Consider the following 15,789-nt stretch of genomic DNA (forward strand, 5'->3'; position numbering starts at 1 on the left):
GCCGGATGCTTGTCCCCACTATGCAATCATTGAAAACGGCATCTTTGCACAGTGTGAAAATGCTAGTACGCAGTTTGCGTAGTGCTACGCGTAGCTCGCATAGTGCGAAGTGCACTTTGCGTAGCTTCGTGAAGCGCTACTTTGCAAACTACTCTGATGTAGTATGAGCCTCGGCTCTTGCTGGAAGAGTCTGTATAGCAGCAAGGTGAAGTCTGGACCTGAAGGACTGGCACACAGATTTTACTCAAAAAGCCTCAGCGTTACGATTGCCTTTTCAAGGAACTCAGTTGTTTGAGTCAGGGCTGGAAGAAAGAGGAAGTCCTCTTTTTATCAGCCTTCCCGGTATCTACAGCAGTATCCACAGCGGATGTTTTTTTCCCAAGAAAAGTGGGGATATTAGGCCAGGTCCCCAACAAAGCTTCAGTCCTGACTATATGATCCCCTTTACAGAATTTGTGGTTGGAGGATGATTTCAGCATTTTCTATCAGCTTGGGGGTTTCTACTACCAAAGAATGGGTGCTTCAACTCCTCAGAGAAGTGTACAGGTTAGAGTTTGTGTCTCCCCAGAAGACTCTGGAGTACAACTGACACATTGGCCAGGGAAAGAGATGAAGTGTTTGGCCCGGTGCACAGTCAAAATATCGAGTCAGCAATATCGATTTGCACTAATATCGAGTCAGAAAAATCGAAGGTAAGAAATATCGATGTTCAAAATATCGTTGTGAAAAATATCGAATTGAGTGTATATTGAATAATATCGAGATAAGTAATGTCGATGATAGAAATATCGACATATATAATGTCGAAATTTCAAAATATCGACATTTTTAAATATATATTTCTAATATATTATTAATTAAAAAAAATATATAAATTAGCTATAATATTTAATTATAATATATATTTTTATATAAAGTATTATAAATTTTAGGAGCGGGATGTTGGGTTTATAGGGGATAAGGGTGGGGAGTGTATTAAAAATATAAATAAAAAATGTTATTTTAGCAAATAAATTTAAATAAAAAAGATTTCGAAATTTTAAATTTGAAATATGAAATTTTAAATTTGAAATATGAAATTTGAAATTAGTAAAATTATAAAAATTTTAGCAGCGGGATGTTGGGTTTATAGGGGATAAGGGTGGGGAGTGTATGAAAAATATAAATAAAATGTTTTATTTTAGCAAATACATTTATATAAAATAGATTTCTAAATTTTAAATTTGAAATATGAAATTTTAAATTTGAAAGATGAAATTTGAAATTAGTAAAATAATAAAAATGTTAGCAGCGGGATGTTGGGTTTATAGGGGATAAGGGCGGGGAGTGTATGAAAAATATAAATAATTTTTTTATTTTAGCAAATAAATTTATATAAAATAGATTTCGAAATTTTAAATTTGAATTATGAAATTTGAAATTTGAAATATGAAATTTGTAAAATTAGAAAACAATTAGCAGCGGGATGTTGGGTTTATAGGGGATAAGGGCGGGGAGTGTATGAAAAATATAAAATAATTTAATTTTTTTAGGAAATACATTTATATAAAATAGATTTCGAAATTTTAAATTTGAAATATGAAATTTTAAATTAGAAATATGAAATTTGAAATTAGAAATGTGATAACATTTTTAAGACTTTTATTAAAATTTTGTTTTGGGGTACAGGGGTATCTGTAGGTTTCCGGGCTAGGTTTGGGTACAGGGGTACAGGGGTATATTTATGTTTTAGGGCTAGGTTTGGGTTTTGGGGTAGAGGGGTATTTTTAGGTTTCAGGGCTAGGTTTGGGTTTTGGGGTAGAGGGGTATTTTTAGGTTTCAGGGCTAGGTTTGGGTTTTGGGGTAGAGGGGTATTTTTAGGTTTCAGGGCTAGGTTTGAGTTTTGGGGTAGAGGGGTATTTTTAGGTTTCAAGCCTATGTTTGGGTTTTGGGGTAGAGGGGTATTTTTAGGTTTCAGAGCTAAGTTTGGGTTTTGGGGTAGAGGGGTATCTTTAGGTTTCAGGGCTAGGTTTGAGTTTTGGGGTAGAGGGGAATTTTTCGTTTTCAGGGCTAGGTTTGGGTTTTGGGGTAGAGGGGTATTTTTAGGTTTCAGGGCTAGGTTTGGGTTTTGGGGTAGAGGGGTATTTTTAGGTTTTAGGGCTAGGTTTGAGTTTTGGGGTACAGGGGTATTTTTAGGTTTCAGGGCTAGGTTAGGGTTTTGGGGTAGAGGGGTATTTTTAGGTTTCAGGGCTAGGTTTGAGTTTTGGGGTAGAGGGGTATTTTTAGGTTTCAAGCCTATGTTTGGGTTTTGGGGTAGAGGGTTATTTTTAGGTTTCAGAGCTAAGTTTGGGTTTTGGGGTAGAGGGGTATCTTTAGGTTTCAGGGCTAGGTTTGAGTTTTGGGGTAGAGGGGAATTTTTCGTTTTCAGGGCTAGGTTTGAGTTTTGGGGTAGAGGGGTATTTTTAGGTTTCAGGGCTAGGTTTGGGTTTTGGGGTAGAGGGGTATTTTTAGGTTTTAGGGCTAGGTTTGAGTTTTGGGGTACAGGGGTATTTTTAGGTTTCAGGGCTAGGTTTGGTTTTTGGGGTAGAGGGGTATTTTTAGGTTTCAGGGCTAGGTTTGGGTTTTGGGGTAGAGGGGTATTTTTAGGTTTCAGGGCTAGGTTTGAGTTTTGGGGTACAGGGGTATTTTTAGGTTTCAGGGCTAGGTTTGGGTTTTGGGGTAGAGGGGTATTATTAGGTTTCAGGGCTAGGTTTGGGTAGAGGGGTAGAGGTTTTTTTTTAGGTTTCAGGCCTATGTTTGGGTTTTGGGGTAGAGGGGTATTTTTAGGTTTCAGAGCTAAGTTTGGGTTTTGGGGTAGAGGGGTATTTTTAGGTTTCAGGGCTAGGTTTGGGTTTTGGGGTAGAGGGGTATTTTTAGGTTTTAGGGCTAGGTTTGAGTTTTGGGGTACAGGGGTATTTTTAGGTTTCAGGGCTAGGTTTGGGTTTTGGGGTAGAGGGGTATTTTTAGGTTTCAGGGCTAGGTTTGAGTTTTGGGGTACAGGGGTATTTTTAGGTTTCAGGGCTAGGTTTGGGTTTTGGGGTAGAGGGGTATTTTTAGGTTTCAGGGCTAGGTTTGGGTAGAGGGGTAGAGGGGTATTTTTAGGTTTCAGGCCTATGTTTGGGTTTTGGGGTAGAGGGGTATTTTTAGGTTTCAGAGCTAAGTTTGGGTTTTGGGGTAGAGGGGTATCTTTAGGTTTCAGGGCTAGGTTTGAGTTTTGGGGTAGAGGGGAATTTTTAGGTTTCAGGGTTAGGTTTGGGTTTTGGGTTAGAGGGGTATTTTTAGGTTTCAGGGCTAGGTTTGGGTTTTGGGGTATAGGGGTATTTTTAGGTTTCAGGGCTAGGTTTGAGTTTTTGGGTACAGGGGTATTTTTAGGTTTCAGGGCTAGGTTTGGGTTTTGGGGTAGAGGGGTATTTTTAGGTTTCAGGGCTAGGTTTGAGTTTTGGGGTACAGGGGTATTTTTAGGTTTCAGGGCTAGGTTTGGGTTTTGGGGTAGAGGGGTATTTTTAGGTTTCAGGGCTAGTTTTGGGTTTTGGGGTAGAGGGGTATTTTTAGGTTTCAGGGCTAGGTTTGAGTTTTTGGGTACAGGGGTATTTTTAGGTTTCAGGGCTAGGTTTGTGTTTTGGGGTAGAGGGGTATTTTTAGGTTTCAGGGATAGGTTTGGGTTTTGGGGTAGAGGGGTATTTTTAGGTTGCAGGGCTAGGTTTGGGTTTTGGGGTAGAGAGGTATTTTTAGGTTTCAGGGCTAGGTTTGGGTTTTGGGGTACAGGGGTATTTTTAGGTTTTAGAGATAGGTTGAGGGTCCAGCATATATCCTAATTAAATGTAGATTGGAGTTGGAATGGTAAATTAAATAGGTTCAGTGCACAGCAACTACCCTAATTAAATGTATATTTGAGTTACAATAGTTAATTTAATAGTTTAAGTGTTTATTCATAATAAAAATATATTTTATTTAGGATTTGGATAAGTAAATGTTTAATGTTAAGTGTCCAGTATCGAATTAAATTAATTGTATATTTATGTGTGAATAGTAAATTGATAGTAATACTTTATTATATATGTAAAATAATAATAATAATAAAAATATATATATATTGTAAACAATTTTTTAAATTTATATATTGGTATTACTTATTTATTAATGGGTAGTAGAGAAAAATGACACAGTTTTAAACACATTTTTTATTTATTTGTTCATATAGTAATTAAAGCAAACAATACATGTATAAAAAATTATTTTATACAATGTAAACAAAATAATTAATCTAATTGGGCACCAATTTCTTTTTAATTTCGATATCTTTCCAGTAAATTACATTTGTGGTATATGTAAATTATATACTAAAAAAGAAAACTTTGAACATTATACTATATAGAGTATATACATTTTAAGAGAAATTATAATACATCACAATTGTTAATAAATGATATAGTAATATTTTTTACATATACATGTGAACTTCAATATATGTTATATATGTAGATATATTTGAAATTAACAACATAGATAATATTTATAGTTCATATCATACAATGTATATTTTACAAACATGTTAAATTATAATATCTGTTATATATTTTTAATTTATTAATATTAATTTTATAATATTAATATTAATATATTAAACATATTAGTCACAATTTGTATATAAGTAATTACAAATAACACTTTATATTTTCTATAATTTAAACAGAATATTGTTTGTTTTATTATAACATTAAAAATTAACATATATTAATAATTAATGTAATAATAAATAATAATATCAAATTAATATTTGTTTAGAAAAAGTAATAATACATGGGATAAATACAGCAAATATATTTATACAGTTTTAACAAATTTCTATTACTAAAACAAATTAAGTTGACAATTATTTTACTGTTATTTGGATAATAGTATCATTTGGGAGTTTTATTTTGTAACCGCTCTTAGTCTTTTTGGGTCATTTTGGAAGATTCAAGCTCGCGGTTCGAAGCTACTTCACGTCTGAGAAGGTAAGATTGCTATTTGTTGTATTTTAACTAATTTAAGGGAATTTTGAAGGTAGTACTTTGTTATTTGTTGTTTGTGGAATACTATGTTAGGGTTAACTTCGTATGTAGTTCGTTATGAATGTTTTTACATTTTCTTAGCGTATTCTCAGTAACGGCATTGGAGTAATTGGGTTTGTGGCTTTTTATCATTTTTTGGTTACATATATGTATGTTCTAGTTATTTATAATGTATTATTTTAAGTTTTATGTAGGTGGGTATTCTTTTTTTTCTCTTGTACGTTTTTGGAAACAGCCATTTCCGTTTCCGAGTTGTTATGTTTTTTTAAAAAAAGAAGTGCATTTCAGTTGTTGTAACTGCTATGTGTTTTACACTTCGTTGATTTATTTGTGTTTCTGGAGCGTTTCTTAAATTCTAGAGCCTTTTTCGGGAATCAGAGTTATCTAAATATTGGGATTTCAGATGTATTTCGAACAGTAGTATTTTTGCTTTATATTGGGCCACTTTTTTTTTTAATTCTGTGGATTTATTACAGCATGGATTGTTATGGACTATTGGATTTGCTAATTACGTTGTTGTGAAAAGGTAAATTCATTTATGTTATTAAATGTTGTGTGTTGCGAAATGTTCAATTTAAACAAAATAATGTTGAGTTAGATATTTTATTTCTCTAAAAATTATTATATATTTCTCATTTTTACAAAAAAAAAATCTTATAATTTGTGAATAAGATGCTTTCGTTACATTTAAGGCATTTTTAAATGTTCAGATTTGTTGTGAGTTATTATTTTCAGATTAGTGTTTTGGCTATTATTTTTAAGTAGTATAGTCCTCTTGTTGTGGGGTAAAGTTGTACTTGTTGTTGTAAATATTGGTACATTTGGGCTGTTTGTCTTGATAGTTTGGGTTTTAATTGTAGAACGGATTGCTCCATTCTTAACTCTTGGAAACTTTGTTCTTTTTGTATTGCTGTTAGTAGCTTGTGTAGTGTAGGAGTTGTTCGCCCAGTTGAAGATAGAAAGGCATTATGCCAACCCTCCACTGCGTTGTTTGTTTTGGCCTCTTGATTTAGGGTTGGTAGATATACATTCCACCAAGGAATTAGGAATTTAGGCTGTCGTCTGTGGCCTGACCGGTGTAGTCTCCCCACCCAGGTATCCTCAAAATAATCCAAAAGTGGAGACAATTTTTGTTCATTTTGGGTATAGAAAGGACTTTCTATTAAAAGATTATATTGTTCAGCCACATCGGTTATTGGCACGTATGCTAGGGCAATGAGGTGTTTTATTTGGTATGCAAAGGTAATATTGGTTGCATATTCAACACTAAGGGGTCGATTCCGATCCGGTAAAATGCGCTCCGAATCGTCGTACGGAGCGTTTTTTCCCCGTACGAATCGTACCCGTAAACGTCCCGTACGTACGACGAAGTACGATCCGTACCAGGAGCCGAACTCCGTACGAGTCGTACAGGACTCCGTACGACTCAAATCTCCGTACGAGTCTCACTCGGAACCCGCTGTACACGACATCACTACTGTTCGCGGCTGGTTTTTACGACCCAGCAAGTACGATTCGTGTCGGGTACGCACCGTACGACCCTTTTCCTACGGGAGCCGAAAACAGTCGTAAACGCAGAGTTCGTGCCGAAACAGGTACGGAACGCCCCCCCCCCGGGTACGGCACGTACCCCCCATGATCGCAGCGGTACGCGCCGTACCCCTGTGATCATGCGGGGTACGTGCCGTACACCCAGCGTACATGGGGTACGCACCGTACCCCATGTACGCTGGGTGTACGCACGTACCCCGCATGATCACAGGGGTACGGCGCGTACCCCTGCGATCATGGGGGGTACGCGCCGTACGGTGTGTAGGTGATCGTGCGCTTTTCCGTACGAATCGACGTGTACCGTACGAATCGCGCCCGGGTCGGACGATCGGGATCGGAATCGTCCGGTCGTACAGCGTCCGTACGAGTCGTACGGAAACGGCTCCGGATACGAATCGTACGGACGGGGATTTTACCGGATCGGAATCGACCCCTAAGTGTACTTTTTTGCAAATTTCTCCATATACATTGGTTAAAATGGAAGTAACATCCTTGTATGGATGTGTGTGGATATATTTTAAGGATAGATTTTATCATTGATTGTTCAAAGTCAATTATAATTTTTAGGGGAAAGAAGTCTCTTGTTTCTTCTTTGATTTTGTTTAATATTTCTGTGTATGTAGAAGTTTGTTTGTTTGGTAACAAACAATAGATGAATGGTATGCAGGTATTGTGGAATTGGCCATGTATAGTATATAATTGATAGAATGGTTTAGGGCATATGCTAAAAGTGCCATCCATCATCCATGTTTGACTATCGGTTAATTTTTTTAGGTTGGTGTTTGTTGCAAACATTATTATCCTTTTATCTTTGTTGTTGTTGTCATAGAAGATAAAAGGTTCATCATTATGAGTTATGGTAAGCTCAGGTGGAATTATGACCTCTTCAAAAGTTTTCGGTGTTGCTATTGTTGGTCTACCAGATTTTTTGGCTCTAGCAATAGTTCTTTTTATAGCAGCTATAGTTGGTAACTGACCTCTTGCCTCTCTAGGTACTCTAGGTATTAATTCCTTCAGTATTACATTAGTTGGTAAGTCAGAGGTTTTGCTTAATTCCTTAATATTGTCTAGAGTAGATCTAACCTCTATTTCAGAGATGTTAGGTGGATGGTTATGTTCAGTAGTATTAATCACACTTGTTTCTCTGGTTGTTGCACATCCATAGCATTTGTTGGAATAATACTTAGTACATTTCCAGTTAACTTTAAGGTCTTTTTGTTTTTCCTGAGTATAAGTATACCCCATATAGCATAACAAAAATTTCCCTTTCTGAGATGAGATAAATCTTGCATCTTCTGTCATTGTTGGTTTCTTAAATCTAGAAAAGGTGTATTAAACATTATTAGAAATAGTCATTTTATTAGAAGAGAAAAAAAATAAGTATGGAACATTTGTGGGTAATTACCTATTCCAAAGTAGTATATTTTCAAGGGAGATCTTTTTGTTGATTGATGCTTTAATAGATTGTAGTGGTCTGTTGAAAGAAAATGAAGCATATTTTAGTGAATGTTTATATGTGTATTTTTATAACACATTTGCTAAGGTACAATGTTTTATTATGAAAACGTTAGCAACATTTATTTGGATCTATAAATCATTTAAAGAAAAACCTGTTATAAATATACAAACAATTAAATATTAACATTGCGAGTGATAAAAATACAAATATTAGTACTTGGCCATGTTTTCGATGCTTACCTATTTTTTATTTTTAGTAGTTGATGGTAGAATGTTTGTTGTTATGTTGCAGCTTTAATTAGGAAAGCTATCTGTGGAAAAAAGTAATGGTATGATGAATCTTTAGTTTAGTTTTTATAATAGAAGTAACAATTTTTTAAACAAGCATTTCACATTGTAAGTGTTTCAAAACTGTGTTTAATAAAAAAGAAAAATTAGACATTTAAGTAGGAATTTATGAGTTAGTTATAACAATTTTACGATTGATTTGGCATTTATTTAGTGTTTAAAAAGGTAAATTAATAAACTTACTTTTCAAATTAGTTGTTGTACTTTTCTCGAAAATGTTCATCTGTTTGTTAACCTTGATTCTGTTTAGGAGATATGTAGAGATAGATAGAAAAGCAGTTTTAGATATTTAGAATGAATGGCAGGTTGCAAATAATGTAACTTTTTATACTGAAACATAATATTACTTACTTTTAGTTGATTTGTAGTATATTCGTATGAGAACAATATTTAGAGTAGTAGAAATAAGTGCATTTCTCCTTGAAGCTGAATAATTTCTGCTGGTTTTTGAGTCTTAATTGTAGCTGTTTTTATAGGGTATGTTTAATTAGTGTTAGTTTGTGATTGGTTAGAAGCATAGAAAACAGTTCCTATTGGTTAGTTTGAATTTTGTAAATATAATAGTTTAATTAGCTCAATTCGAAAAGTTTGTTTAGAGAGTTTGTGTATTAGTAAGTATTTTAAATATAATATAATTAAATAGTATAGCTTTAAAACATTTATAATATAAAATAAATATGTGTATATATAACAAATGTAATATTTAATTGTTATCATAGATTTAGTAATTTAATAATATTTTTTTATAGATATAGAGTTATTTAATAGTATAATGTTCATTTATTTAATGTGTATAATGTTTCTATAAACTGTAAGAATTATTTAGAAAAGTCGATATTTAGGTAATGTCGATATTATTGATGTCTATATTTTGGTAATCGATGTTTTTGTATTGTGGTATGTATATTAATGACTGTCGATATTTTGTATTTCGATATAAGTGTCATCGAAATTAGTTTACTCGAGATTTTTGTCTAACGATATAGTGTGATCGATGTTTTAGTAAATTTATAAATAAGTATAGGATGTCGATGTAATTGTAATCTATATTTAAGACACGATATTTGTGTAGGTCGATTTTAGTGTAATCGAAATTTTGTCAGAGATTCGTTTGGCCCTGTTTCAAGGCATAGCTTCTCTCCTCCAGAAGGATGCTATATCACTGGTTCCCACTGCAGGAGGGGGAAGGGGTACTACTCAATTGTCTTCCTAGTGGAGAGGTCATCAGGGCTATTGGAGGATTCTGGATCTGAAATCCCTCATCAGGTTTGTTCACATTCTACCATTCAAAATGGATACCTTGCAGTGATCATTCTCTTGGTGATGAAGTGTCATTTGATGTGTACTCTGGACTTACAAGATGCCTATTATCATATTCTAATTGAACCACGCAACTAGATGTTCCTGAGGTTCTGTGTCAAGTGGAGTTATATTCAGTTTAGGCTGCTTTCCTTCGGCCTGAAAACGGTCCCCAGAGTTTTCAAGATGGCTGCCTCGATTGCATTGTTTCATCTCCAGGGGATTTGAATATATTCTTATCTAGACGACTAGTTCCTTCATGCACCCACTCAGATTCAGTTGTTTCGGGAATTGGTGGTGGCCTGCAGCTCAATCCAAGAACATGGCTTTCTTCTGAAAGTAGGAAAAGGCCAGATGACCCCATTGAATGATCTGACATTTATAGGGACCAGATTCAGACAGACCTCAACAAGGCCATCCTCACGGAGTTTCAGGCGATGCTTCTGAGAAATCTGGGCCTGCAGGCATTCAACAGATGTTCTCTCACAGTTCTTCGTTGGTTGAAGTTACTGGGACATATGGCTGCAGCAGTTTTCACTGTTCCATGGGCCTGGGTTCATATCCACCCATTCTGGATTCAGCTTCAGTCTCTTTGGTGCCCGACATCAGGGAACTTCAAGGTCCTGGTACCAGTGACTCTTAAGATCCCGAAAGACCTGCAGTGGTGGTCGGATCCTCTTTCCCTCTCAAAGGGGGTGGCCCTCCAGCAGGTTCCGCTATTGGTACTAATAACGGATGCCAGTTCCATTGTGCAGGGGGGGTTGCTCTGGAGGGGCAGTTGATCCATGCAAAATGCTCTCTAGAGGAGAGCATATGTTCTTCCAACTGGCAGGAACTCATGGCTGTGTGCAGGATGGTCATAGGGTTCCAGAATCTATTGGAGAGTTGCGATTTGTTTGTCAGTACGGACAACATGGTGACTGTGGCGTATCTCAACAATCAGGGCGTACCTGGTCACAGTCCCTGAATTTGGTGGCCAGTCAGCTTTTTCTTTGGGTGGAGAGTCACCTAGTTTCTCTTGTGGCAGTCCACATCAGGGGCGTGGGCAATGTGAGGGCAGACACTCTCAGCAAGGTTTTTCCCTCTTCCCAGGAAATGTTCTGACTCGGGAGGCTTTCCTCCACATCTGCAAATGTTTTGGTAAACCATTCCTGGATCTGTTAAATTCCCATCATAATGCTCAGCTTCCCCAGTTTTGCTCCAGGACTCCGCAGGAGGAGGCTTGGGGGCTGGATGCCTTGACAATTCTCCGGCCATCCACCCTGCTGTTTACCTTTTCCCCAATTCCTCTGATTCCCAAATTGTTGGCCCAGTTATTGAGGGAACACACAGAGGAGGTGGTGATGAGCACATTAAGGCAGAGGTGGTCATGGTTCCCACTTTAGAAGTCTATGGCCGTTCAGGGTCCTTGGTTTCTCCCTCTTCCCCCTCCTCTCTCGAGGTGTGGTATGTTCTTTCTCTCCAGAAACTTCAGCTGTCAGTGTGGAAGTTGAGAGGTGCGGGTTGCAGAGAAAGTGTCTCCCCAGACATTTAGCTATGGCCATCCACCAGTTCATCTACCTTGCAGTCCTATGATCACCATTGGGGCAGTTTTCAGAAATGGTGTCCTTTCCTGAATCTCTCCCCCTTGACGTGTCCATTGAATCACATCCTGTAGTTCCTTTGGGCGGGATCTGAAACAGTTCTCTGTGTCTACGTTAAGGGCTCAGTCCATTAGAAACTTTAGGGCTCCTTGGGGCAATCTTTTGGATTTTGAGGATTTGGTGGCTAGACTTTTGAAAAGTATTTCCATTTCCAGATCCTTAGCACAGCCTTACTACCCCTTGTGGGAATTGCTCTTGGTATTGAAGGCTATGGTTTCCCATCCTTTGGAGCCACTGTATTAGTTGAGTATCAAGGTTCTCACTTTGAAGGTGGTGTTTCCTACTGGTCATCACTTTAGCTAGAAGGCCTGATGAGGGAGCCATTTCCCTCTTTTTGTGAAGATGGTATTGTTCTACAGCTCGATCCCTCTTTTGTTCCCAAGGTTTCTTCCCAGTTTCACCTGGAACAAGAGATTATCCCACTGGCCTTGTCTGAGGGGGCAGATTCCTCTGTTGTTTTTCAGTGGCACCTGTCGGATGTTAAGAGGGCCCTTATGATCTATGTGTCTAAATCAAAGTCCTTTCGTAAAACAGATTCCTTGTTTGTGTCTTTTGGTACCTATAACACGGGGATAGGGCGTTCTTGTTATCCATCAGTCCTTGGATTAAATGATAGAGCAAGATTTCGCATATTACGCGACTTGCTTGAGTCATGAACCTCGAATCTGTTATAACCCGGTAATCCAATTTGTATGTTGTACTAATTTTCCTTCACTTTTGAATGCGCGTGTATCTTAGTGATGCTTGCCTATGTGTTTTACTAATACGATTAATCTGTGTCCTTAAAAATGGCCGCTGTTTAGAATATTGCTTCTGCGCATGCGTTAGTCACACTCACGTGACGTGACGTAGTTGTAATTCTGGAGGGAAAGGGTGCGCATGCGTAATAGCCACAAGATGGCTACTTGAGTAATAACGTGGGGAAGCTTGTGCAGATGCTCTCGTGTTATTGTGTATTGCACTAATATATAACTGCATAGTATATTTTTTTAGTAGTAAACCATAAGTACAAGATTATGGTATGTAGTACATACATTAATTTTCTATGTTTTAATTTGTTTTCGCTTACTTTTCATGTACCGAACCGAGAACCATCTTGAAGGTCCCTTCTGCGCATGTCGCGCAGCCAGGGAGAAATGTCCTTGAACAGTGGAACTCAGCCAGCTGGCAGCCACAGTCAAGATGCTCCTGTGAAAGCCACCTCTGACCTAGGAGGATGGAGCAGAATGTGTTCTTCGGTTGTAACAAATGTAATTCTTCATTGTATTCTGTGAAACTTTTCGTGGGAACCCCAATCTTGCTAGGCGGATCCCTAGAATGTAAATTTAGGCTTACAGTAGTCTGTTCTGATTGGTGTGTTAGCCTATCCTTCTTGTGGACCAATCGAAATTGGGGATTCTGACACTTTGCAACATTGGGGGGTGGTACACTGACCCGAAAACAGTATATCTAGCCTAGGTTCAGCTAGAGAAATTGTCCGACTTGTCTGAATAGCTGACCTGTCACTGACCCGACGCACTCAATAGGTGACTGAATTTACAGAGCGCTGCGGAGCACTCTGTCCGAAATTGACCATAGACTTTAAAGGTTTTACTAAACCTTAAGTGCTGGCGGAGCACTTTGCTGGGGAGTTCGCTAACCCAATTGGGGTTCTGACTGATAGCTGCAGAGAGGGTGGAGCACAGGTGTTGCTTCCGAACTGCGGGTGCTGGTCGTGCCTTGATGGTCCTGTCCTGATCCTAATCTGGGTTTCCTGTCCTGTCCTGGGGTGTCCATTCTGCACCTGCTGTCCCATTGATGACTGCTATTCCTTGGGGTATTTCCTGTCCTTGACTGATCCGTGGCCAGGGTTGGTTTTCACACCATTCTAGGTAAATATATAGATAGGGCTGAGAACTCTATACTGCACCTTTCTATTTTCTGTCTTTGCTTCAATGAAGACATACCTTTGCACATGTTATAATTTTCCATGCTTTCCGCAGTCTACCATATGAAAACCTATTGCATTTTATTCTCATAGTATGTTCCTATGTTACCCTACCTTTTAAAGCACAATTCTTTCCCATACTGTTTATGAATTAGATGTGGTTTATATTTTTCTCCTGAAACCTACATGTTAATGATATGATGTTAGAATTATAGTGGGTTCCATCTTTTACCCTTCCTATAGGTGTATAAGTTTTCTAAAATTCTCTCTCATGAAATACGTCCCAATAGTATAATTTAGTACGTGCATAAGTTTTCTCCTTTATAGATGTCTATTCTTAAGTTCCAGTTTTAAGTCTACTTAGCGTGTTCCCTGTCGCACTATTTACAAATTTAAATGATTGCCCTTACACTTTTCTTGAATGGTTATGTTCTTTTTGTTATCTTGATTATCGATTGCCTTTTAACTGTAAGCCTAATACTCACAGAAACTGATTTCTAGATAAAACCTTTAAAACTTCTCAGTTGTCCGTGGTCATTTTATGAAAATCAAAGGTATTTTTAAGTTGGGTTTTGTATTTTGTCTACTTTTCTTCACAGCTAGCTCCCTGATCCATTGTGGTCATAGGTACCCGTAACGGTGGATTGGTAAGTCGGGTACACTAAAATAAAGGAAGGAATCAGGGTTGCTGATGGTAGATTTGTGAGGTCGCCTGATTAATGTATATGGTGAATTGAAATTTATGGGCCCGAAAACTATATGGTGAAATTATTGGTCAGGTGACCCCCGATCTCTATCAGTAATTTACTGGTAGCGCAGAGGATGGTTAGGGAATAGTTAAAGTTAGGTAGGACTAGATAAGTTAGATAAGTTGGATGCTGCTAAGTAACAAACCTTGTTGCTGCTAAGAGGGTAGGCAGTTCAGGTGATTTGATCACTCACTTGAAATGTTTGCTTTGAAATATTATGAAATGTTTTAAAATCGTTATTCTTGTTATTATACTGTTATATGTATTAATCCATTCGTTCGTAAAACGTCTTCTATGTTGTTGGGAATCCCCGGGGAATTGAATATCGAGTGGTGAAGAGAATCCACTTGGTTTGAGGTCACTGACTGAAGGAAAGTTGGTGCAGGTTAGGCAGGACTAGAAGCACTAACTAGGGTTTTCTAAATATATGATTGAATAAATGTTAGCAACGAGGTTCATTGGCAAAATTCCGATGGTGGCATAACCTAGTGAGGGTCACACCGGAAAAGTAGCAGGTTCATCGGAGCTTGGGTGAAAGCAAAGGGGCTCGCTGGTGAAACTTTAGACTTGGATATATCCCGGAAAGGTGGATGAGTCTAGGGAAGTAGCAGGTTCTCCAATGCTTGTGTGAAGGGTAGGCAGAAGAAATCTATCCGTAGTGTGTGAAAAGTAAATGGAAGTAGTTTACTTGCAGTGAAACAAATCTTTCCTGTCTAGACACTTGAGTACAGTGGCGAATGTGTATTCGTTGTTAAATAACCAAGCACTAGCACTTTAGAAAGAAATAAAGTTTCCGTTACCTTGTGAAGGAGGGAGCTGCTCTGACGTCACTCTGTGCCGCGCTGGGATTGGTAGACGCAGCGGGTGTGTAGCGGAGCTGGAATTGTAAAGGAGGGGTGAGTGCCGAAGCATGAGAACTGTCTCGCGAAAAAGACCGCGCACCCATTGGTCGAAAATATTTGAATTCGTGCTTTTCATTGGTCGCACGAAAATAAGAGACGCACTTGGATTGGGGGTGATTTTGTAAACAAAGTCACTCGCAAAAAAAAAATCGTATGTGGCATTCGTACAGACCACATACTAGACCTGATCCGCGACATTTGGGGTTTGAGAACGATCAGTGGAAAGGTGTTAAAAACGACATTATGTACGGAACTAAGAGAAAAATATCTCTTGTAAATAAGGTGAAGAATTATTTCAAAAAAGACAAGCCGATTAAAACCAGAGAAGGTGTTGTCATTCCGACACCTAATACTCCTGCATCTTTTATGATGTTTGATAAAGGGTACCACTCGTGTGTATGGTTGGAAAATTGGGTGGAGTACACGAAAGATGACGGAGTATTGGCTTTTCCGTTAGAAGGTACATTTAATGGCAGAATTCTATTTAATTTGAGAACCCGAATGAATGATTTACATCCCAGACCTAGACTAACACAATACGAAGCACTAGAGGAGTGGGAAATCGAAGCTTTTGAAAGGTATAAGCCCCGAATGGATAAAGGATTAACTAAATTTTATCCGAAGTTAAAACAGGAGACTCGAGACAAAAAGATGAAACAGTGGAGACAGAATATGATAGTAGAAGGACTGTTTCCAATGATGCCAGTGGGTGGTCCTCCTGGGGGGAAAAAGAAGACAGAAAAATTTAAACATTGGGTACCCATTGGAGAGTCGGATGATGAATTGTTAGATGACCTGTTTTTAAGAAGTCCACCTCCTTATAATGAAGGACACCGGCCT

This window comes from Lissotriton helveticus, chromosome 10 (genome assembly GCF_964261635.1).
Source record: "Lissotriton helveticus chromosome 10, aLisHel1.1, whole genome shotgun sequence".
Classification (NCBI taxonomy): Eukaryota; Metazoa; Chordata; class Amphibia; order Caudata; family Salamandridae; genus Lissotriton; species Lissotriton helveticus.